This window comes from Leiobunum rupestre, chromosome 5, assembly GCF_980474605.1.
Source record: "Leiobunum rupestre chromosome 5, qqLeiRupe1.1.hap1, whole genome shotgun sequence".
Taxonomy (NCBI): Eukaryota; Metazoa; Arthropoda; class Arachnida; order Opiliones; family Sclerosomatidae; genus Leiobunum; species Leiobunum rupestre.
The window spans coordinates 67,251,253-67,274,957 of NC_143388.1; positions in this window are offsets into that span (position 1 = coordinate 67,251,253).

A 23,705-nucleotide genomic window follows, 5' to 3' on the forward strand; every position below is an offset into this window, starting at 1 on the left:
CTGATCGTAGCGATCACGTTACACCCAATATGTACAGCCTCACAAAAAAATTGTGTCACAGGTAAAAACAAAACAAAAAATAATTACACAAGAATTGGGGTTTAAAGATAAAAGTAACAAACATTAGATTATAGGATTATGTCCACAATGCCGCAATAAGGCTACCCGAACCATCGTCTCTATTTAAAACAATTGGCTGAAGTTTACGTTTTTTAATAATTTCCAGATATTCTCTAACGTTTAATTTTAAATAATGATCCGTTTTACAGAGTATTTTTATATTGTCAAAATCAGGTAGGTGTATATATTGGGTGTAACGTGATCGCTACGATCAGACCCGAGGAAGCTCCCGAACGGGAATGAAACTAGTCGTCGAGTTTTTAAATAAATCTTTTTATTGTAATCACAGTGGTCTTTTAATTTGTCGATTTCATAGTTCATAGTAGTCCCTCAACATTGAAGTATCTTTAGTATGATATTCTGAAGATTTGTGGAATGATATATGATTTAAGAAGGTTTATACATTTCTGAAATGTTATTTTTACCAAATTTGCTAAATAATGAGAACTAAATAATAGACTATTCTTTAGTTTATTTCAATTTTCTTTGTCGTAGGAACGAAAATATAAGAAGAACTGAAAATTTGGCGTAGACAATACGTTTATATTGCATTTGTGAATATTGATTAACTAAATCAATTCACTAAGAAATTCGATCACAAAATATTAACTTACGAAAAAAGCGCTGATTTGAATTGAGAGATGTTCGCTTAAAGATCACTGACGGACTTTGCAACTTGTTGAGTGACTGAACATCTTCGTTAAGGACCAGTCATTTTTATGCTCTTGAAAGATTCTTTCACGCGATGACATCAACCGTTCAATCAGAATATGACATTGCAAGAACTCTAGAAACCCATCATTTCGACAATGAATAATCGACTTCGTTATGACATGACTGAACGCAAAATTGAGTGTGAGGTTTTTTTAATTAAATTGCAGAGTTTCGAACACGCAATTGTCGCTGATGTGGATGAAGTTTAGTAAACGTACGGTGGACATCTTGAGGTTCCGTTTAAAGAAAAAATGTTAGGCGAACAAGGCCTACCTTAATTAAAAAAAAATTAGTATGCTCAACAAAAACGGGTAAGAGAGAACATTTCTTCAAGACCTGTTGGATTTACATTTATAAATTTATCTCGGGTGCTTTTTTCGAAAGCCTAATGTTTATGTTTTAATTTTCAACTAGTTTCTTCCTTAATGTCTTTAAGGGCGTGAAGTTAAGAAAATCAAACTCATCAGTCCTGGGTGGCAGTTTCACGGGGTAGTTTGAGAAATTCGAGCTTACTTTTCATCAAACTCACAAATTGAACGTATTAGACTCTGAAAGCTATGGTCAACTGGCTTAAGTTGAATCGGCGGTAAAACCATTTTAATCTGATTTGAATTAGTTTCTAAAATTAAAATAAGATTTTGTTATCTTTTTTAAAGTAGGCTTTTTTAATTGGCAGGTCTGAATAGAGGTGGTTGCGGAATATATCGCTTACATGCCAAAGGCGAGATGACATATTCGAATCAACTCCGAACGTAAAACGTACACTTTATGGTTATTTTCCAAAACTGTATGCGGCGCTATTGAACAAATGCACGGAAGGGCACACGCGATGAAAATATTTGTGACACGCGTATCCATTTCTCGCAGAGGTGGGCATTTTACGAATATTTTGCTATTCGAATATTTCCTTCGCCCAGTGAAGTTTACAATTCCGCCATATGAAACCTTCTTATTCTCAAAGAAGAATAGGACTCTACCTTTCGAAACCACGGAAACCTTCTTTGCGCGAAGGAAACTATCACTCAGTGAACGAAACTTCGTCTTTACTACGCGAAACTCTTATATATTCTTCCAATTAAAATGGTCTTCGTTTGAAGGTTTTTACTGAGTTTTTACTAAAGCGTTTCTTCGCAAGAAGATATACATATGCTGATAGGCTAAAAAAAGATATTATGACGATTACAAGTAAACATTTGAAATAATTTTACTAGAGTGAAGGTTGCTAGGGCGATAAATTGTTGAAGGTTGATATTGATAAGAAAAAGGTGTTTATTTCCTTTTTTAGTACTATTTTTTAAATAAAACGAAGGGTGTTGATAAAATTTCATTATTTGTATCACAGTTTTCTAGTCAACTTTCCATTGAAGTTTTTCACTGGACAATAAAGGTTAAACTTCAACTGCAAAAAGTATCCTCCGTGCTGAGAGAAAATAAATGTTTCAAAAAGCGGAATTAGAGTCCAAGCAGTCGTAGCTTCGGCCAAGCTCATCATTGTTTATAGCAGTGGCGTAGTCGTATAGAAAAAAAAGTTATTTGTACGAGAGTATTTAACCAGACGTACGACGGTCAGAATACACACAATCCTACTAATGTGTTAAGTTTGTTTGAGCTATTCACAGCAACCTGCAACGCCGGTATCACAACCAAAATATATCATATATACAGGGTGTTACGGATAAGAGTACCTAAACTTTCTATATGCATTCTATGGGTCTCTATGAGTAAAAATGTCTAATAAAAATGCGTCCTTAAGTGCTTCGTTTCAGAGAAATGTGCTCCCAAAAAACTACCCCAAAAACCGGACACAGCCTTAAATCTGGCAAACATTATTCTTCTATGAACCCAATTGTTTTCATTAAACTATCAATTGTTTTTTATCCGTGACGCGAGAAACTTTAATAACAAGTGGCAAAAGTTCATTAATGTCCTTTTAGAAGTAAAATGAGTATAATACAAAACCATAAGTTTATAATATAATAATAATAATAATAATAACTTTTATATAAATATGATACACGCTAAACGTTTACGAGAGATAGTCACAAGATACTTGTTTCTGCACGTTTCCGTGTTTCACGTAGCCTTTAGCAGCGCCTCCGTGCTGAGCTGTTTGTAAAATATTACCAAAAACAAAACTTATTAAAAAATGTTATATAATTATGACCTAACTCTTCTTCCGCTAGGCTTGAATTTAAACTTAAATATTGGTTTTAATTTGCGCGAGTCATAATATATTTATCTTTACGCGCGTAAAGCCTTTGCATGTCTCAACTTTAGCTGTGAAACCTTGGATTAATAATAAGACTCCTGGATATAGCACCTCTACCTTCCCACGGCAGTATCGGGTGTCTCTCGAAACGGAAAATAAACTAGCTCGTCGTGGGACAAATTTTTCGCGCATGCGCAATTTGCGACGCTAGCTTTTAAAAAATACGGTTTAAAATCCTTAAGCCTAACGCGCACGCCACAATCACAACAAAATCAATACACAAGCGCCAACTAAAGTTTGTCCCACCTTGACGCGGAGCGCTGGGGAGATTTGAGAGACGCCTAAACGCGCAAGTGCCATATCCTGTAATCCTATTATTAATCCAAGGTGAAACCATAAGTAACATAAAACCCCTAAGTATTACATTAGGAAAATGTTCTACTACATCCTTTCTTCACAGTGACGTCAATTTTTTTTCGAAACAGCGCCACTCGGTAGCGGCGGAATAAACTAATCTAACCCAACTTCCGGGAACGTGATTCCCGTGGTTTTGAAAAGAGTCATTTTTAGGCTTCATTCGTATTGCCGCACTAATTTCGTTTTCACCACGGAAACTTTAACAACGGAAGAAATAGTTCTTTTTATAAAATAACCATGGGCATCTTGTTGAAATGTTGCCTCCTTCAGCTGTGGATCCATTTTCTCTCCCACTAAAGAGCTTATGAACTCATTCTTAGCCTTTGGCTGAACTATTCCAGGGCAACATTTCAACAAGTGGGGCAAGCGTAAAGACATTTTATAAAATCAACTATTTAAGAAATTGTATGTATTTTCCGCAACAATATTAAATCTTTATATCGGGCAAATTAGAAATTCACCAACAACTCCAAATTTGTGGATCACTAGTGTAGTATATTGAGAAGATGAATCTCATTGTGTTTATCAATGTTATGCACCAAATACTGTAGACGTTAAAAAAGCTTCAGCTTGTTACGTTTTTAATGTAAAAAGGTTTTTCATTTAGCTTACGAATATTTTATTACAATTTCTTCCAGATTTTTACCATTATAATTTGAATATACTTGTATTTTGTGCCTGGATGAATGCCTGGTTTTGTCCGCTGTGATCAAAATAAAAATGAATTGATGAAATAAAATGTAAGAATTAACATTTTCCAAACTTCTGGAATAACTTTTACAATTGTTAATTACGCAATAAAAATATTTTATTTTCAGTTCAAACTTTGAAAATGACCCTAATAATATTTAGTACTTAGGTATCATTTTCCGATAGATCAGTTAGGCCTAATAAGCCGACTACCATAACGGCAATTTTATTTATTTATTTATTTATTTATTTATTTATTTAGAAAGGAACTTTGCCAACATTTCTTACGTTTCGTACCTCATAATATTTTGTAGCGCTATATGATTGGGTAAATTTACACTGACTTCTTTTCAATGACCAATAAAAAGAAATCAAATCTCAAAGAGTATTAAACTTCCGGTTGGTGATGAAAGGATGTAGTAATAAAAATGCATGAGCAAGGCTACAAGTGTCAAACTTAGGGGTATTATGTTACTTCTGGTGAAACGTAATGTTTCGCGAGTTAATGGAAATCAAGGCTAAAGGTGGAAAATTAGCTTTATTGTGAATAAACTTGGTATCCTACACGCAGGACCACCTAATTTTACCTACCGGCCTGTTAACCGCGCAACAGCGTTAAAAATGTTAAAGCGTGATCTCTTGGGAAATTGCAGAGGTTTCTCCCCCTTTCAACTGAAATTTAAAATCTCCAAGAACACTCTCGCAGTCCCCGGGACAGATGTTTGGCCGTACACTAATATTTTTACTGGATTTTCAGATAAACAGGAGAAAAGCGCAATTTTAATCTATCTATCGATAAAATGGCAATTGGACAGAGGTGGATTGGCCACAAGGGAAAGTAGGCCCATGGAGCCCAGTGCACCCTGGTACATATGTTGGTGAAAATCCACTTGCGCCGTGACGACATTTTTCTTAAAGGAAGTATAAATACAAAGTGCCGTGTTTTTGGTGGATTAACGAATTTAGCCTTTATGCCACCAATTGACAATTTTATAATTTTCGCAAGTTAATTTAAAACCCAGTCATCACGGTTTCGATTCTCTTCATACTCCCTTATGGCATGAGCCAATAAAAGCAGGGACATGACTCTCTTATAACTACGTGGCCAATAAGATAAACAAATGAGCTGGTGGTGCCACCCAACGGTAAAACTTTAAAAATAAGGAAAACGTCAGACCTGAAACAAGTCACGTGAGGTCTTTTTGAATGGCTTCTGGAAACGTGAGACCAAGGCTTCGTTGTCTTTTGTAAATTATAATTCGCATCTTTTTTATTAAAGAACAAAAATAATTAAAAATTATTATTACAATGTAAATACCTTATTTTATGCGGACACCTAATATTTTGTATTAGTTCAGGTATTTGTTTTAAAATTAAGAATTAAATCCCCAACCATATTCTCGTCAAACAGTATTAATGTTGTAAGTCGGAAAATTTTCTGCTCGGAAACTTTTCCGGAAAATTTTGCGTATTTTCCTGCAAAAAAATAATTTCCGATTGTCACTCGAAAATCTGCCTCAACAACCCCTTGTGGCCCCGTCCAAAATGTTCCTCTGTACTCTCGAGCGAATAGTCCTTTTTTAAGGTATTTGGCAAATACCAAATACGTCGGTTTTTGGGACCAAACTGTCGTATCGAATTTCGAAAATCACTAAATAATAGGCCGATAAAAATATTTCGCCTAAGTTCTTCTCTTTCCCTAACTACTAGAGGATTTCGGAAAGGGGGTAGAAAGGGGAAGTAAGTCTGTGACGTATGTTCAATAGCAGCGCCATCTATGTATAGATATCAAAACTATAAAAAACGTTAAAAACAAATTTCGTCTGCTGCAGTATTTTTGTGGGGAACATAAGCCGTAGCAAGAATCGTGGCCTTACACGATCGTTTCTTATGATTAACACGTAAATTATAAGTTAAAAATTTAAAATGAATCGTCTAATTGGAATTGGAGGATCTGTTAGCTTTTTGATTTAAGTGCTATTTAATTTATATTTATCAAAAACATTAACAAACCTTTTCATCGCTTCAAACTTGCCGATTCGTGAATTGCGAATTCGTTAGACTGCAAAAAAAAATCGTCGAAGTTGGCCGTAAATTCCGACCAATCAGAAAAATCCTCTTTTTCGCGGGTTTACGCGGATTTCCCTTTGGAGTTACTTACTTTATTATTTCAATACGCGCAAAACACCAAATACTCCCGGATTTATGAATTTTCAATTTTAGAAGACGCTACACACAAGAAGTGGCTAGAAAACCGCAGCGCTACGTAAAACTATTTCGGTCACGAATTTACAAACGTCAAGATAATTTTAAAATTTCAATTTTGTTTGCTTCGTCAGAATCGTCATTCGCCACTCGTGACTCGGGTTTGTGTAGTGTATTGAATTGCGGCTTGGTGGGCCCTGAGGCTTAAATGTCCAGCTGACAAAATGGGTGCCATTCGACGGCTCCTGGTAGTGTCGATTATCGAACATTTAAAACCTAAATCCAAATTAATACATAAATTAACCCAAGGTTATTGCTAGATAATCGATTTATTCCGGGGGCATAGCCAGGAATTGGTTTCGGGAGGGGCACACATTGAAAAAAATAAAACAAAACAAAAAAATTGTATTTAGAACAATAGGTTTCGGGGGGGGGCACGTGCCCCCTGTGCCCTTCCCTGGCTACGCCACTGAATTTATCCACCATAGAATCTAAGGTCAAATAGAAGAATTAATAAGCAGTAGATCCATCTTTCTGTAATCGAAAGTGCTTATCTATTCGCTTTAGCTAATTCACGAAAATTATTTATAAACCCGAGATGAAACCTTAAGTAGCATAATGCATAAATAAGACACTTCCGTTTTCACTTGAAGCTAGTTATTTAAGGATGGTTTGTCAAACCAATCACAACATAAATAATTTATGAGGCTTAATACTAAAAACGACTCCTAATTGTTTGTAGTCTTTGAAACTGCCAGTTAACCATGCACGGAACTAATTTTCATTGTATTCAATTTACATAAACATAGCAGCTGTCAGCACTTTAGTAAGCGTCGGCTCAATGATGTAAGTAACGGTCCCATGGAACAATTAGCGGCCGTTCAATAGATTTAAAGAAATCACAATGGGCCACAAAACCAGATTCAAGGGTGGGCTAAGGACATTAGTTCCGCAACTGCCTGTGATAATGGATAAACGTATTTGAATTTACAAAAGATCAGTATCGATGTAGAGCAAGTAACGAGAAACATATAGCTATCGTGTGCAATGCATTAAAAATAATAAATCTGGCGTGACAGTACGTGTTAATCTTAATTAATGTGTACATCACAAACGTCAATGAAACCCGATAACTATCAGAGTTGTCACTCCAGCGGCAAAAAATGTCACCCATCTAATACGATAATATCATATGGGGTCAATTGTAAACGAACCATGTTTAGAACGTTTCCTATCATGTCCTATAATGTCTCATTAAAACCTTACCGACGAAAAATATATAGATTTCGTGAATTTATTTCGATTCTATTGAAAATTTAAACGTTATAAGACTGGAAAAAATTACCTGGTTGTGCTATTTGAAACTCTGTATTTATTTATATACCACGCCAAATATAATGACGATAAATAACAAATAATATTTATTTATAAAAATATGTCATAGTCTCCTTAAATAGGGTTACGTTAAAATAAATTGCCGCATCAGGCATTGGCGCTTTAATTGACATCCAGGATCTTCGGCTTGAGCTTCAAAAGGGTCCTTAGAAGTAAGACCTTCCTTTCTACAATCCTCTCAGGCCCTCCTCTTTAAGCAAGTTAAACCTTATAGTTTTTTCGCCTAAAGCCTGTGCAAAGAGTTTAAAAAACTGATATATGGCCTCATGAATTTTAATCACGTTAATACTTGCATACATTTTTCACACTATTGCGATGTCGCTAGAATCAAATAAGTATAATTATGGTACGAATTTTAGTTTGAAGAATGAATGTTGCTATAGAAAGAACTAAAGCTTTATACTTCGAAGCTTTCCCATAACTCATTCACTAAAAATTTCTTCGTTCGACGGTTTTCGAAGCACCTTTACGTGATTTTTTAACGATTGAAGATATTTCAGACCATTTCGGCTAAAGTAGTATGAAACATTTTTTACTATACCATCTATAAAACCGAATGGTGTTCAGGAAAATGTTTGATTTACAACTTCATTTTTTTGACTGATGATATTTTTAACTTTGAAATGTTTGAACGAATAAACTAGATACGTTTTATAGTTTTAAGACTTTCAACTTGTGAAGGCTACTCGACTTTTTTGTAGGAATTCGATTACTTCGCGAAAAAGTCTAGTGAAGGTAAATTCCTTCTTCAAAGGCAGTCCGTGAAGCGAAGATGCCCAACTCTGATTTCTCGAATCGTATTATAGAAAAGGTCCCATCTTCTTTCCAAAAAGCAATAAATAATCCTTAACAGATTGCGCTTTATATTCTTCAGTTTTTCAATAATTGGGATTATTAACTTAAAATCCCTTAAAGACCTAGTTAAACCAGAAGATAAATCAGGCATCTATTCAATTCCATGCGAATGAGGTAAAGAGTATATTGGTCAAACTGAAAGAAGTATTAAAAAAAGCGCAATAGAGCACTCCGCAGACGTCAGATTACAAAGATGCGAAAAATCAGCTTTAGCCACACACGCTTTTAATTTAAATCATAAAATTAATTTTGACTCATTAAAACTTAAAAAAAATTGTAAAAATCGAATAGACTTAGATATTGCTGAAGCTTATTACGTTAAAAAAATTGGTGAAAAAATATTAAATCGCGACTAAGGACCTGGAGTAGAATTTTTTAACCTTTGGAAAAATCTATTTTTCTAATTTATCCCCCCCCGATTATTTTCTTATCTGTAAACTTATAAAAGACTGTAAACGTTGTAAATCGGTTATTCCCCCTGATGATGGACCAATAACGCTGTCCGAAACTTGTCGGGTTATTTTTCTTTTTAAATAAACTATCTTGTGAACTTTTAAATTTAGTTGTTTTTATTATTTATTATCATACTTTTGTGCAAGTCGCTAAACAACTAATTAAATAAATTGGGATTAATTTTATATATTTCACTTCGAAAGGGGATGTGTAGATTTGAAGAAGACTATGAATTTTTAAGGGTTCTAAATTTTTTTAATAAACCCTCTCCCGTCTCATCAATAATTCATTATTTTGCATTCACACGTGAACGAGTAAATTAAAAACAAATTAAATGTAGTGGCATGTTTCATACTCGAGTCTCAACGGCGCTTACACGAACTTAATTTGAATGATGTTAGTTGTTAACAGCTACCTCGTTTATCTCGACGTTGTAAATCTACGGAGGCTCTATGACGGCTTGACGAATTTCGTTTTTTTATTATAAAGCAATGTTTTCACCCTCTTCTATACAGGGTGTCTCAATTTGCTAGATCGAGCCATTTTTCTCAAAATGTATTTATGCTAGGGTTTATTTGTTAGGTATGGAAGGCTTTGGTAACTAAATTTCAGAAAAATCGAACGATTTTGTGCCGTTTTGGAAAATTTATTTTTTTAACCGGTAGGTGTCACGCAAAATGTTTCAATAGAAACGTTGTAGGGCATAGTCGACAGTGTAAAAATAATTTTGGTTCGGTTGAAAAAGACCTATTTTTCACTGAGTTTGGTGGTCGGGGGAAAAAAAAGTTGTACTAGCAGGCAATAGCCTTAACGTAAACAATCGTACATTATCACAACACACGTGTACATTTATTTTAGGGAAGTTATGCTTACAGCTATGTAGTTAATAATCAGATCTGCAAAAAGTTATTGTCAAAGAAAATTATTACGTTCAACACCTAATTAGACAAAGTAGACAAAGACCGCGTCTTCCATTTCGACGTGGTTACGAGTAAGATCATCAAACAAAGATTTGTAGACCAAAAATTACGCTTATTTTTCTTTTGTTGTTTTTCAACGTGAAATATCCGAGTAGTATTTAAAGCGTTTACATTTCAAAGTTAAAACATTATCTCAGCTTGGCCGATTGTTGTCCAGTATGCGACTTTGACAACTGGGTTAATATCAATCCGAGGTGGTCTCCAGGACATCGACATGGAAAACACCATACTTGCCTACTTCGTCGCCTATCCTCGAGCGAGCGTCAGGACTGCCAGCTTTGACTTAGGGTTGAATCGAAACTACGTTTGGAGAACACTCAAAAGACACCATTTTCCTCCTTATCGAGCGACACTTCACCAAGGACTGCATGACGGTGATTGACAGCGCCGACTCGACTTCTGCAATTGGTTTTGCCTCATGGCTGACGCACACCAGGATTTTCACGATCAACTACTGATGTTCGACGAATGTTCATTCGGAAGAGATGGGCCTTTCAACCGTCAAAACCAACATATGTGGGACTACGATAATCGACACTGGGGATTTCCTCACCGCCACCAAGTGCAGTTTCGCTTAAATATGTGGGTTGGTCTGTTAGGTGACAGAATTATTGGCCCGTTCTTCCTGCCAAATCGTCTGAACGGTCAAAACTACTTGGAGTTCCTTCAAAATGAAATATCCAACGTGTTGGACGACATTCCTCTGGCCGAGTACAGACGCATCTGGTTCCAGCAAGATGGGGCGCCACCTCACCAATATCGTGACGTGGTTGCATATCTAAACGTCGAGTTTCCTGGAAGATGGATCGGAAGAACTGGTCCTGTTCTTTGGCCTGTTAGATCCCCTGATCTAACCCAATCGACTTTTTTCTTTGGGGATTCGTAAAGGACTACGTATACCAAACACCTCTGACGAGCATTGAAGATTTACGACAAAGAATCATCGAAGCATGTCGCCGGGTAACTCCAGAAATGGTTCGGGGAGCATTTCGCAATATGCAACATCGTGCATGTTTGTGCATTGCATCAGAAGGTGGCATTTTTGAAAACATTTGGTAGAAGTCATTAAAAAACATTTGTCACTTGGGCTAATTATTATTTGTTTATTTTTCGAAATCTTATAACTGAAATGCATGTTACCTATAATTCGTTAAAGGCTATTGCCTGCTAGTACAACTTGTTTTTCCCCCCGATCTCCAAATTCAGTGAAAAATAGGTCTTTTTCAACCGAACCAAAATTATTTTTACACTTTCGACTATGCCCTACAACGTTTCTATTGAAACATTTTGCGTGACACCTACCGGTGAAAAAATAAATTTTCCAAAACGGCACAAAATCGTTCGATTTTTCTGAAATTTAGTAACCAAAGCCTTCCATCCCTAACAAATAAACCCTGAACATTTCAGAACCCTAGCATAAATACATTTTGAGAAAAATGGCCTGATCGAGCAAATTGAGACACCCTGTATATTTTAATTTAAGGTTGATTGAACGCTGCTTTAAGAGTATAATACGGCTGGTAGTTTTGCGAAAATACTAGTGTAGAAATGTTTAAATGTATTTCATATACCTAAAAACATCAATGCACCAAGTTTTTCTAAAATGTCTCAAAAAATTCAACCAATTTGGTAAGCAATCTCTTCAAACTAGAAATTTTAATTTATTTCATTTGTAGATTTGGTAAAGAAAATGGACCTGCACAGCTGCTAATCGATGTAATTTATAACGAGTTAAACTATTAGTTTTCGCATATTTATCAATAAAAACATCAAAAAAATGTAAATATCGAAATGTTTTGGTGCATATGGATTTTCTAGTTCATTTTGATGAGAACATGACCCACTAAAAATATTAAGTAAATTCATTAATATTTAGGACTGCCTAAACGAGGTAAAGTTTTACCACTATGAACTAACCCCTTTATAAGCAAAAATCAGTTATGCCACTTAAATACTTTATTTGAACGAAAAATTTAATATTTATTACTTATTTAAGTTTTTAGGGTGATTATTATAGAAATAAGTACCGGTACACAATAAAATATTTGGCAGAAAGCCCCACTAAACCAGGTCATAACTGCTGAAAATCAAAAGTTAGGGCCTGGCTTTGTGGGGATTTCTGCCAATTATTTTATTTTGTACTGGTACTTATTACTATAATAAACCCTGTGTAAACGTAAGTAAAAAATAAATATTAAATATTTCGTTCAGTTAAAGTATTTGAGTGACATAATTATTTTTTGCTTATAAATGGGTTTGTATATAATGGTAAAACTTTAGTTCATTGAGGCTGTCCTAAATATTAATGAATTTACGTAAAATTTTTCCTGGGTCATTTTCCCACCAAAAAGAACAAGAAAATCAATGTGCACCAAAACATTTCGATATTTGCATTTTTCTGAAACACCCTAGTATTAAGGATAACTTTAATTGATAACTTTGAAACAAATGGGTTACTGGCTCTATGTAAAAATATTCTTAATTTGTTTAAAATGTAATAATTAGAATTCCAACGATGATTTCTTCTATTCTTTGGATTTTAAGCTCTGCCCTCTGACCGGGACTGCATAAGGCAAAGAAACTTGAAAGAAACCAAAATTGAGGGTCTCTTCTTAGGGTTTTGGGCTCAGCCCTCCGAACGGGTTTCCATAAGGCAAAGGAACATGACAGAAACCAAAATTGAGGGTCTCTTCTTTGGGTTTTGGGCTCAGCCATCCGACCGGGTCTGCATAAGGCAAAGGAACATGAAATAAACCAAAATTGAGGGGCTCTTCTTTGGTTTTTGGGCTCAGCCCTCCAACCGGGTCTGTATAAAGCAAAGGACCATGACAAAATCAAAAATTTAGGGTCTCATCTTTGGGTTTTGGGCTCAGCACTCCGAGTGGCTTTGCATAAGGGAAAGGAAGATGACAGATTCCAAAATTGAGGATCTCTTCTTTGGGTTTTGGGCTCAGCCCTCTGACCGGCTTTGCATAAGCCAAAGGAAGATGACATAATCCAAAATTGAGGGTCTCTTCTTTGGGATTTGGGCTCAGCCCTCCGACCGGGTTTGCAAATGGCAAAGGAAAATGACAGAAACCGAAATTGAGGGTCTCTACTTTGGGTTTTAGGCTCAGCCTTCCGACCGGGTTTGCATAAGGCAAAGGAACATGAAATAAACCAAAATTGAGGGTCTCTTCTTTGGGTTTTGGGCTCAGCCATCCGACCGGGTCTGCATAAGCAAAGGAACATGACAGAAACCAAAAATGTGGGTCTCTTCTTTGGGTTTTGGGCTCAGCCCTCCGACCAGGTTTGCATAAGGCAAAGGAACATGAAATAAACCAAAATTGAGGGTCTCTTCTTTGGGTTTTGGGCTCAGCCCTCCGAACGGGTTTGCATAAGGCAAAAGAACATGACAGTAACCAAAATTTAGAGTCTCTTCTTTGGGTTTTGGGTTCAGCCCTCCGACCGGGTTTGCATAAGGCAAAGGAACATGACAGAAACCAAAATTGAGGGTCTCTTCTTTGGGTTTTAGGCTCAGCCCTCCGACCGGGTTTGCATATGGCAAACGGCCATGATAGAAACCAAAATCGAGGGTCTGTACTTTGGGTTTTGGCGTTGAGCCCTCCGACCGGGTTTGCATAAAGCAAAGGAACATGACCGAATCCAAATTTGAGGGTCTCTTCTTTGGGTTTTGGGCTCAGCCCTACGAACGAGTTTGCATTAGTCAAAGGGACATGACAGAAACCAAAATTGAGGCTCTCTTCTTTGGGTTTTGGGTTCAGCCCTCCTACCGGGTTTGCATAAACCAAAGGAAGATGACATAATCCAAAATTGAGGGTCTCTTCTTTGGGATTTGGGCTCAGTCCTCCGACCGGGTTTGCAAATGGCAAAGGAAAATGACAGAAACCGAAATTGAGGGTCTCTACTTTGGGTTTTGGGCTCAGCCTTCCGACCGGGTTTGCATGTGGCAAAGGAACATGAAATAAACCAAAATTGAGGGTCTCTTCTTCGTGTTTTGGGCTCAGCCCTCCGACCGGGTTTGCATATGGCAAAGGAAGATGACAGAAACCAAAATTGATGCTCCCTTTTTTGGGTTTTGGGCTCAGCCCTCCGAACGGGTTTGCAGAAGGCAAAGGAACATGACCGAATCCAAATTTGAGGGTCTCTTCTTTGGGTTTGGGCTCAGCCCTCCGAACGAGTTTGCATAAGTCAAAGGAACATGACAGAAACCAAAATTGAGTGTCTCTTCTTTCGGTTTTGGGCTCAGCCCTCCGACCGGGTTTGCAAATGGCAAAGGAAAATGACAGAAACCGAAATTGAGGGTCTCTACTTTGGGTTTTAGGCTTAGCCTTCCGACCGGGTTTGCATAAGGCAAATGAACATGAAATAAACGAAAATTGAGGGTCTCATCTTAGGGTTATGGGCTCAGCCATCCGACCGGGTTTGCATAAGGCAAAGGAACATGAAATAAAAAAAATGAGGGTCTCTTCTCTGGGTTTTTAGCTCAGCCCTCCGAACGGGTTTGCATAAGGCAAAGGAACATGACAGAAACCAAAATTGAGGGTCCCTTCTTTGGGTTTTGGGCTCAGCCATCCGACCGGGTCTGCATAAGCAAAGGAACATGACAGAAACCAAAAATGAGGGTCTCTTCTTTGGGTTTTGGGCTCAGCCCTCCAACCAGGTTTGCATAAGGCAAAGGAACATGAAATAAACCAAAATTGAGGGTCTCTTCTTTGGGTTTTGGGCTCAGCCCTCCGAACGGGTTTGCATAAGGCAAAAGAACATGACAGTAACCAAAATTTAGGGTCTCTTCTTTGGGTTTTGGGTTCAGCCCTCCGACCGGGTTTGCATAAGGCAAAGGAACATGACAAAAAACAAAATTGAGGGTCTCTTCTTTGGGTTTTAGGCTCAGCCCTCCGACCGGGTTTGCATATGGCAAACGGCCATGATAGAAACCGAAATCGAGGGTCTGTACTTTGGGTTTTGGCGTTGAGCCCTCCGACCGGGTTTGCATAAAGCAAAGGAACATGACCGAATCCAAATTTGAGGGTCTCTTCTTTGGGTTTTGGGCTCAGCCCTCCTACCGGGTTTGCATAAACCAAAGGAAGATGACAGAAACCAAAATTGAGGGTCTCTTCTTTGGGTTTTGGGTTCAGCCCTCCTACCGGGTTTGCATAAACCAAAGGAAGATGACATTATCCAAAATTGAGGGTCTCTTCTTTGGGATTTGGGCTCAGTCCTCCGACCGGGTTTGCAAATGGCAAAGAAAAATGACAGAAACCGAAATTGAGGGTCTCTACTTTGGGTTTTGGGCTCAGCCTTCCGACCGGGTTTGCATGTGGCAAAGGAACATGAAATAAACCAAAATTGAGGGTCTCTTCTTCGTGTTTTGGAATCAGCCCTCCGACCGGGTTTGCAAATGGCAAAGGAAAATGACAGAAACCGAAATTAAGGGTCTCTACTTTGGGTTTTGGGCTCAGCCCTCCGAACGAGTTTGCATTAGTCAAAGGAACATGACAGAAACCAAAATTGAGGGTCTCTTCTTTGGGTTTTGGGCTCAGCCCTCCGACCGGGTTTGCATAAGGCAAAGGAACATGACAGTAACCAAAATTGAGGGTCTCTTCTTTGGGTTTTAGGCTCAGCCCTCCGAACGGGTTTGCATAAGGCAAAGGAACATGACAGTAAGCAAAATTGAGGGTCTCTTCTTTGGGTTTTGGGTTCAGCCCTCCGACCGGGTTTGCATAAGGCAAAGGAACATGACAAAATCAAAAATTGAGGGTCTCTTCTTTGGGTTTTGGGCTCAGCCCTCCGACCGGGTTTGCATATGGCAAAGGAAGATGACAGAAACCAAAATTGATGCTCCCTTTTTTGGGTTTTGGGCTCAGCCCTCCGAACGGGTTTACAGAAGGCAAAGGAACATGACCGAATCCAAATTTGAGGGTCTCTTCTTTGGGTTTGGGCTAAGCCCTCCGAACGAGTTTGCATAAGTCAAAGGAACATGACAGAAACCAAAATTGAGCGTCTCTTCTTTCGGTTTTGGGCTCAGCCCTCCGACCGACTTTGCAAATGGCAAAGGAAAATGACAGAAACCGAAATTGAGGGTCTCTACTTTGGGTTTTAGGCTTAGCCTTCCGACCGGGTTTGCATAAGGCAAATGAACATGAAATAAACCAAAATTGAGGGTCTCTTCTTCGTGTTTTGGAATCAGCCCTCCGACCGGGTTTGCATAAGGCAAAGGAACATGACAGAAACCAAAATTGAGGGTCTCTTCTTTGGGTTTTGGGCTCAGCCATCCGACCGGGTCTGCATAAGGCAAAGGAACATGAAATAAACCAAAATTGAGGGGCTCTTCTTTCGATTTTAGGCTCAGCCCTCCGAAAAGGTTTGCATATGGGAAACGACCATGAAAGGAACCGAAATTGAGGGTCTCTACTTTGGTTTTTGGGCTCAGCCCTCCAACCGGGTCTGTATAAAGCAAAGGACCATGACAAAATCAAAAATTTAGGGTCTCATCTTTGGGTTTTGGGCTCAGCACTCCGAGTGGCTTTGCATAAGGGAAAGGAAGATGACAGATTCCAAAATTGAGGATCTCTTCTTTGGGTTTTGGGCTCAGCCCTCTGACCGGCTTTGCATAAGCCAAAGGAAGATGACATAATCCAAAATTGAGGGTCTCTTCTTTGGGATTTGGGCTCAGCCCTCCGACCGGGTTTGCAAATGGCAAAGGAAAATGACAGAAACCGAAATTGAGGGTCTCTACTTTGGGTTTTAGGCTCAGCCTTCCGACCGGGTTTGCATAAGGCAAAGGAACATGAAATAAACCAAAATTGAGGGTCTCTTCTTTGGGTTTTGGGCTCAGCCATCCGACCGGGTCTGCATAAGCAAAGGAACATGACAGAAACCAAAAATGTGGGTCTCTTCTTTGGGTTTTGGGCTCAGCCCTCCGACCAGGTTTGCATAAGGCAAAGGAACATGAAATAAACCAAAATTGAGGGTCTCTTCTTTGGGTTTTGGGCTCAGCCCTCCGAACGGGTTTGCATAAGGCAAAAGAACATGACAGTAACCAAAATTTAGAGTCTCTTCTTTGGGTTTTGGGTTCAGCCCTCCGACCGGGTTTGCATAAGGCAAAGGAACATGACAGAAACCAAAATTGAGGGTCTCTTCTTTGGGTTTTAGGCTCAGCCCTCCGACCGGGTTTGCATATGGCAAACGGCCATGATAGAAACCAAAATCGAGGGTCTGTACTTTGGGTTTTGGCGTTGAGCCCTCCGACCGGGTTTGCATAAAGCAAAGGAACATGACCGAATCCAAATTTGAGGGTCTCTTCTTTGGGTTTTGGGCTCAGCCCTACGAACGAGTTTGCATTAGTCAAAGGGACATGACAGAAACCAAAATTGAGGCTCTCTTCTTTGGGTTTTGGGTTCAGCCCTCCTACCGGGTTTGCATAAACCAAAGGAAGATGACATAATCCAAAATTGAGGGTCTCTTCTTTGGGATTTGGGCTCAGTCCTCCGACCGGGTTTGCAAATGGCAAAGGAAAATGACAGAAACCGAAATTGAGGGTCTCTACTTTGGGTTTTGGGCTCAGCCTTCCGACCGGGTTTGCATGTGGCAAAGGAACATGAAATAAACCAAAATTGAGGGTCTCTTCTTCGTGTTTTGGGCTCAGCCCTCCGACCGGGTTTGCATATGGCAAAGGAAGATGACAGAAACCAAAATTGATGCTCCCTTTTTTGGGTTTTGGGCTCAGCCCTCCGAACGGGTTTGCAGAAGGCAAAGGAACATGACCGAATCCAAATTTGAGGGTCTCTTCTTTGGGTTTGGGCTCAGCCCTCCGAACGAGTTTGCATAAGTCAAAGGAACATGACAGAAACCAAAATTGAGTGTCTCTTCTTTCGGTTTTGGGGTCAGCCCTCCGACCGGGTTTGCAAATGGCAAAGGAAAATGACAGAAACCGAAATTGAGGGTCTCTACTTTGGGTTTTAGGCTTAGCCTTCCGACCGGGTTTGCATAAGGCAAATGAACATGAAATAAACGAAAATTGAGGGTCTCATCTTAGGGTTATGGGCTCAGCCATCCGACCGGGTTTGCATAAGGCAAAGGAACATGAAATAAAAAAAATGAGGGTCTCTTCTCTGGGTTTTTAGCTCAGCCCTCCGAACGGGTTTGCATAAGGCAAAGGAACATGACAGAAACCAAAATTGAGGGTCCCTTCTTTGGGTTTTGGGCTCAGCCATCCGACCGGGTCTGCATAAGCAAAGGAACATGACAGAAACCAAAAATGAGGGTCTCTTCTTTGGGTTTTGGGCTCAGCCCTCCAACCAGGTTTGCATAAGGCAAAGGAACATGAAATAAACCAAAATTGAGGGTCTCTTCTTTGGGTTTTGGGCTCAGCCCTCCGAACGGGTTTGCATAAGGCAAAAGAACATGACAGTAACCAAAATTTAGGGTCTCTTCTTTGGGTTTTGGGTTCAGCCCTCCGACCGGGTTTGCATAAGGCAAAGGAACATGACAAAAAACAAAATTGAGGGTCTCTTCTTTGGGTTTTAGGCTCAGCCCTCCGACCGGGTTTGCATATGGCAAACGGCCATGATAGAAACCGAAATCGAGGGTCTGTACTTTGGGTTTTGGCGTTGAGCCCTCCGACCGGGTTTGCATAAAGCAAAGGAACATGACCGAATCCAAATTTGAGGGTCTCTTCTTTGGGTTTTGGGCTCAGCCCTCCGAACGAGTTTGCATTAGTCAAAGGAACATGACAGAAACCAAAATTGAGGGTCTCTTCTTTGGTTTTTGGGTTCAGCCCTCCTACCGGGTTTGCATAAACCAAAGGAAGATGACAGAAACCAAAATTGAGGGTCTCTTCTTTGGGTTTTGGGTTCAGCCCTCCTACCGGGTTTGCATAAACCAAAGGAAGATGACATTATCCAAAATTCAGGGTCTCTTCTTTGGGATTTGGGCTCAGTCCTCCGACCGGGTTTGCAAATGGCAAAGAAAAATGACAGAAACCGAAATTGAGGGTCTCTACTTTGGGTTTTGGGCTCAGCCTTCCGACCGGGTTTGCATGTGGCAAAGGAACATGAAATAAACCAAAATTGAGGGTCTCTTCTTCGTGTTTTGGAATCAGCCCTCCGACCGGGTTTGCAAATGGCAAAGGAAAATGACAGAAACCGAAATTAAGGGTCTCTACTTTGGGTTTTGGGCTCAGCCCTCCGAACGAGTTTGCATTAGTCAAAGGAACATGACAGAAACCAAAATTGAGGGTCTCTTCTTTGGGTTTTGGGCTCAGCCCTCCGACCGGGTTTGCATAAGGCAAAGGAACATGACAGTAACCAAAATTGAGGGTCTCTTCTTTGGGTTTTAGGCTCAGCCCTCCGAACGGGTTTGCATAAGGCAAAGGAACATGACAGTAAGCAAAATTGAGGGTCCCTTCTTTGGGTTTTGGGCTCAGCCATCCGACCGGGTCTGCATAAGCAAAGGAACATGACAGAAACCAAAAATGAGGGTCTCTTCTTTGGGTTTTGGGCTCAGCCCTCCAACCAGGTTTGCATAAGGCAAAGGAACATGAAATAAACCAAAATTGAGGGTCTCTTCTTTGGGTTTTGGGCTCAGCCCTCCGAACGGGTTTGCATAAGGCAAAAGAACATGACAGTAACCAAAATTTAGGGTCTCTTCTTTGGGTTTTGGGTTCAGCCCTCCGACCGGGTTTGCATAAGGCAAAGGAACATGACAAAAAACAAAATTGAGGGTCTCTTCTTTGGGTTTTAGGCTCAGCCCTCCGACCGGGTTTGCATATGGCAAACGGCCATGATAGAAACCGAAATCGAGGGTCTGTACTTTGGGTTTTGGCGTTGAGCCCTCCGACCGGGTTTGCATAAAGCAAAGGAACATGACCGAATCCAAATTTGAGGGTCTCTTCTTTGGGTTTTGGGCTCAGCCCTCCGAACGAGTTTGCATTAGTCAAAGGAACATGACAGAAACCAAAATTGAGGGTCTCTTCTTTGGTTTTTGGGTTCAGCCCTCCTACCGGGTTTGCATAAACCAAAGGAAGATGACAGAAACCAAAATTGAGGGTCTCTTCTTTGGGTTTTGGGTTCAGCCCTCCTACCGGGTTTGCATAAACCAAAGGAAGATGACATTATCCAAAATTGAGGGTCTCTTCTTTGGGATTTGGGCTCAGTCCTCCGACCGGGTTTGCAAATGGCAAAGAAAAATGACAGAAACCGAAATTGAGGGTATCTACTTTGGGTTTTGGGCTCAGCCTTCCGACCGGGTTTGCATGTGGCAAAGGAACATGAAATAAACCAAAATTGAGGGTCTCTTCTTCGTGTTTTGGAATCAGCCCTCCGACCGGGTTTGCAAATGGCAAAGGAAAATGACAGAAACCGAAATTAAGGGTCTCTACTTTGGGTTTTGGGCTCAGCCCTCCGAACGAGTTTGCATTAGTCAAAGGAACATGACAGAAACCAAAATTGAGGGTCTCTTCTTTGGGTTTTGGGCTCAGCCCTCCGACCGGGTTTGCATAAGGCAAAGGAACATGACAGTAACCAAAATTGAGGGTCTCTTCTTTGGGTTTTAGGCTCAGCCCTCCGAACGGGTTTGCATAAGGCAAAGGAACATGACAGTAAGCAAAATTGAGGGTCTCTTCTTTGGGTTTTGGGTTCAGCCCTCCGACCGGGTTTGCATAAGGCAAAGGAACATGACAAAATCAAAAATTGAGGGTCTCTTCTTTGGGTTTTGGGCTCAGCCCTCCGACCGGGTTTGCATATGGCAAAGGAAGATGACAGAAACCAAAATTGATGCTCCCTTTTTTGGGTTTTGGGCTCAGCCCTCCGAACGGGTTTACAGAAGGCAAAGGAACATGACCGAATCCAAATTTGAGGGTCTCTTCTTTGGGTTTGGGCTAAGCCCTCCGAACGAGTTTGCATAAGTCAAAGGAACATGACAGAAACCAAAATTGAGCGTCTCTTCTTTCGGTTTTGGGCTCAGCCCTCCGACCGGCTTTGCAAATGGCAAAGGAAAATGACAGAAACCGAAATTGAGGGTCTCTACTTTGGGTTTTAGGCTTAGCCTTCCGACCGGGTTTGCATAAGGCAAATGAACATGAAATAAACCAAAATTGAGGGTCTCTTCTTCGTGTTTTGGAATCAGCCCTCCGACCGGGTTTGCATAAGGCAAAGGAACATGACAGAAACCAAAATTGAGGGTCTCTTCTTTGGGTTTTGGGCTCAGCCATCCGACCGGGTCTGCATAAGGCAAAGGAACATGAAATAAACCAAAATTGAGGGGCTCTTCTTTCGATTTTAGGCTCAGCCCTCCGAAAAGGTTTGCATATGGGAAACGACCATGAAAGGAACCGAAATTGAGGGTCTCTACTTTGGTTTTTGGGCTCAGCCCTCCAACCGGGTCTGTATAAAGCAAAGGACCATGACAAAATCAAAAATTTAGGGTCTCATCTTTGGGTTTTGGGCTCAGCACTCCGAGTGGCTTTGCATAAGGGAAAGGAAGATGACAGATTCCAAAATTGAGGATCTCTTCTTTGGGTTTTGGGCTCAGCCCTCTGACCGGCTTTGCATAAGCCAAAGGAAGATGACATAATCCAAAATTGAGGGTCTCTTCTTTGGGATTTGGGCTCAGCCCTCCGACCGGGTTTGCAAATGGCAAAGGAAAATGACAGAAACCGAAATTGAGGGTCTCTACTTTGGGTTTTAGGCTCAGCCTTCCGACCGGGTTTGCATAAGGCAAAGGAACATGAAATAAACCAAAATTGAGGGTCTCTTCTTTGGGTTTTGGGCTCAGTCATCCGACCGGGTCTGCATAAGCAAAGGAACATGACAGAAACCAAAAATGTGGGTCTCTTCTTTGGGTTTTGGGCTCAGCCCTCCGACCAGGTTTGCATAAGGCAAAGGAACATGAAATAAACCAAAATTGAGGGTCTCTTCTTTGGGTTTTGGGCTCAGCCCTCCGAACGGGTTTGCATAAGGCAAAAGAACATGACAGTAACCAAAATTTAGAGTCTCTTCTTTGGGTTTTGGGTTCAGCCCTCCGACCGGGTTTGCATAAGGCAAAGGAACATGACAGAAACCAAAATTGAGGGTCTCTTCTTTGGGTTTTAGGCTCAGCCCTCCGACCGGGTTTGCATATGGCAAACGGCCATGATAGAAACCAAAATCGAGGGTCTGTACTTTGGGTTTTGGCGTTGAGCCCTCCGACCGGGTTTGCATAAAGCAAAGGCACATGACCGAATCCAAATTTGAGGGTCTCTTCTTTGGGTTTTGGGCTCAGCCCTACGAACGAGTTTGCATTAGTCAAAGGGACATGACAGAAACCAAAATTGAGGCTCTCTTCTTTGGGTTTTGGGTTCAGCCCTCCTACCGGGTTTGCATAAACCAAAGGAACATGAAATAAACCAAAATTGAGGGTCTCTTCTTTGGGTTTTGGGCTCAGCCTTCCGACCGGGTTTGCATGTGGCAAAGGAACATGAAATAAACCAAAATTGAGGGTCTCTTCTTCGTGTTTTGGGCTCAGCCCTCCGACCGGGTTTGCATATGGCAAAGGAAGATGACAGAAACCAAAATTGATGCTCCCTTTTTTGGGTTTTGGGCTCAGCCCTCCGAACGGGTTTGCAGAAGGCAAAGGAACATGACCGAATCCAAATTTGAGGGTCTCTTCTTTGGGTTTGGGCTCAGCCCTCCGAACGAGTTTGCATAAGTCAAAGGAACATGACAGAAACCAAAATTGAGTGTCTCTTCTTTCGGTTTTGGGCTCAGCCCTCCGACCGGGTTTGCAAATGGCAAAGGAAAATGACAGAAACCGAAATTGAGGGTCTCTACTTTGGGTTTTAGGCTTAGCCTTCCGACCGGGTTTGCATAAGGCAAATGAACATGAAATAAACGAAAATTGAGGGTCTCATCTTAGGGTTATGGGCTCAGCCATCCGACCGGGTTTGCATAAGGCAAAGGAACATGAAATAAAAAAAATGAGGGTCTCTTCTCTGGGTTTTTAGCTCAGCCCTCCGAACGGGTTTGCATAAGGCAAAGGAACATGACAGAAACCAAAATTGAGGGTCCCTTCTTTGGGTTTTGGGCTCAGCCATCCGACCGGGTCTGCATAAGCAAAGGAACATGACAGAAACCAAAAATGAGGGTCTCTTCTTTGGGTTTTGGGCTCAGCCCTCCAACCAGGTTTGCATAAGGCAAAGGAACATGAAATAAACCAAAATTGAGGGTCTCTTCTTTGGGTTTTGGGCTCAGCCCTCCGAACGGGTTTGCATAAGGCAAAAGAACATGACAGTAACCAAAATTTAGGGTCTCTTCTTTGGGTTTTGGGTTCAGCCCTCCGACCGGGTTTGCATAAGGCAAAGGAACATGACAAAAAACAAAATTGAGGGTCTCTTCTTTGGGTTTTAGGCTCAGCCCTCCGACCGGGTTTGCATATGGCAAACGGCCATGATAGAAACCGAAATCGAGGGTCTGTACTTTGGGTTTTGGCGTTGAGCCCTCCGACCGGGTTTGCATAAAGCAAAGGAACATGACCGAATCCAAATTTGAGGGTCTCTTCTTTGGGTTTTGGGCTCAGCCCTCCGAACGAGTTTGCATTAGTCAAAGGAACATGACAGAAACCAAAATTGAGGGTCTCTTCTTTGGTTTTTGGGTTCAGCCCTCCTACCGGGTTTGCATAAACCAAAGGAA